General features: G+C 37.7%; 1 protein-coding gene across 38 annotated transcripts in view; it reads left to right on the forward strand.

The window, feature by feature from the left end:
- ZNF536 (zinc finger protein 536) overlaps positions 1 to 2,500 on the forward strand; it is a 417,537-nt gene that overhangs the window by 118,574 nt on the left and 296,463 nt on the right. Inside the window, exon 5 of one of the 38 annotated variants that reach the window (XM_042852203.2) lies at positions 1 to 20. This exon is cut by the window's left edge and continues 57 nt beyond it. The exons of the other annotated variants lie outside the window; for them this stretch is intronic. The gene's annotated coding sequence lies outside the window, so the exon portion shown is untranslated. The remainder of the gene's footprint in view (positions 21 to 2,500) is intronic. 38 annotated transcript variants of the gene reach the window in all.

Consider the following 2,500-nt stretch of genomic DNA (forward strand, 5'->3'; position numbering starts at 1 on the left):
GTTTCCATCTAATGAAAAAGGTGTGTAAGTAAACCTTTCATTCATGTTTGTATGGATAGCATACAGTTTGTGTGTGTCTAAGTATGTATATTATTCAGAAACTACATTTGCATGTCATCATTATAGTTATCTATCTGTCAGTTTGTCACTGGGTTGTCACTATAAACCCAAATGTACAAAGTTTTATATCTATAAAAATCACTGTTGGTCAAAACTTGGTATTAGAGGTGGTCCCGAGCCCTAGAGTTAGTGTCTGAACTTCTTCAAAGGACTGAGCCTGTTCAGAAACGTTTTATTTGGTCTGGCCTGCTACAGCGATGGTAGCTGGTTAGGTCTATGGCAGAACCAAACATCTACAAAGACTGGTGGTGCTTTGCTCTGGAGTTTTGGTTTGTGCCTCTTCCTATTTGGTGAATCAGGACTCAGCTAAGGAATGCAACATTTTCATTTAATAAAAACAAATCTGTAATTTTTAGGGTGTACAAGGGTAAAGGTTTTTTTTAAACCAATTTGGAACATCTTATTTGAGGTAATGTGTGATACATTCAAATTACTTTGAAGGGGGACAGGAGGGAGGAAGAATACAAAGGACCTGATAAATGGATTCAGAAAATTTCAACTTTGGATCACAGGTTCACATCCATCTCCGGTCAGAAATCACCAAAAACTATTGTCATGGCTATTCAGTGGTTTCTGAGACATGGCTTTCGTGGTTTCACTCTGGCTCCCAGTAGACAGCCCACATCTCAGAAAGCCCCAGCAACACATTTGACTCTGTCTAATCCTTTGGTTGATAGCCTCAGCAAAAGATGCCAAGAATTTAATGGATATGAAAACTGAAGCATCCACTGACATACATAGGTGGTCTGTCACTGGGACACCGTGGGAAAGCTTGCCCTGCCATTGCCCATCCGAATCCCGTGGATAAATTAAGACTTCATTTTCCAAGGATTTTATTCCACAGCTATTCACAAGCACCAAATTCAAATAAAAACACATTTTTTAAAAAGAAAAAAAAAGATGGTTAAAAATGAAATTTGGCAAGTGATAATCTATAAAATGATATAATCATCCTTTTTGGAGATTGATCAGAATTAAAATGGGCAACATATATAAGGGTGAAAATTGTAAATTGTACATACTAACTACTATTTTTTTTAAAGCATTAGTATTTTTTAGCTGTATAGCTCCTTTTTATTTTAATAATAGTAATAAAGGAAAAATTCTTCCTCTCCTATATGTGACTTGGAAATGTTTATGGTCAAATCTTCCAGAAATAACAGAAAGCCGGAACATGTAGAGCTAATTCTCAATATGCTTCCCTAGCCCACTCTGCTTTTGAACTGTGTACTCCACTTCCACTGATGTTAAGGTGTGCAGAACAAGGATAGTATGCAAACATAAAAAAATCTGTGTACATATAATATGTAAAAATGACCCAGATTTCTGAGGCTCATAATATATGAAGAACATGATCAGTTATGGAAGAAGTTTCCATCTGTCTTGTATGAGCAAGGCAGAGACAATAAACAAATGAATGTTGGTGATGTGAAATATTTAAGGCAAATTCTGGCCTGTGAATAAACACCCTTGAAAAGATGTTGCAAACATATGAATCAAAGGCTGCATTGATTTACCTTCAAATTCTGGCTGGTAACAGGTTCAGCTGTCTGGTAACAATCCAGCAAAGGAGGGGATCCCACAGCCACATACCAGCCATACACAGTCTGAGGGACACACATGCACAATACCTTTCCCCATCCCAGAGGTGGAATAGTTTATGTGAGAAGTCTGAAGAGAACAAGCTGCTAGGTATATTACCCAGGCTCACCTTCTGATGGGTTGTATACAGAAATGTCTGTGGCCAGAAACACCCACATCATGCCCCTTTTTCTTGTACCACAGACACACTCTCTTAAACCACTTTCTGATGGCATTTCTCTGACTAAAATTGCAGCGCAATGACTGGCACATAGTAGATTTTAAAACTGTCTCGCTGGACTACTGTCATAAGCAAAGTTTCTCATTAATACATTTGCAGGATTGGGGTGGTGGCGCCAAACCTCCACCTTTTTTCACATTGACTTCAGTGAGAATAAGATCAGGTCTTACTGTCCTGGGTTTGCTCGTACTTACATGGTCTCCTGCCAAAATGTGACCCTTGATGTATTCATTCTTCCCTTATGAAATCATAATGAGTGACATGGTAATGTAAATCCATGAATTGGTCGCATGGGCAAAACTCTAATGAATGCTTGTATATATACATCTGTATATTAGTCTTGATATTAAACATTACAATAATTGTGAATAACTTGCTCAAATAAATACTACTGACAAGATCATTTTGACATTGCCAATAGTACCCACTTGTAAAAAACCAAAACCAAAAAGTGTTCTGTGCTCCATTCACACGTCTTCTCTTCCCCCCACAAATTGTACTCCCAAAACTCTTAACAATCCTTTAAAGGTAGATTAGTTGTCTGCTAGATAGATCTTG

Source organism: Chrysemys picta, chromosome 14 (assembly GCF_011386835.1).
Source record: "Chrysemys picta bellii isolate R12L10 chromosome 14, ASM1138683v2, whole genome shotgun sequence".
In the NCBI taxonomy this organism is placed as follows: Eukaryota; Metazoa; Chordata; order Testudines; family Emydidae; genus Chrysemys; species Chrysemys picta.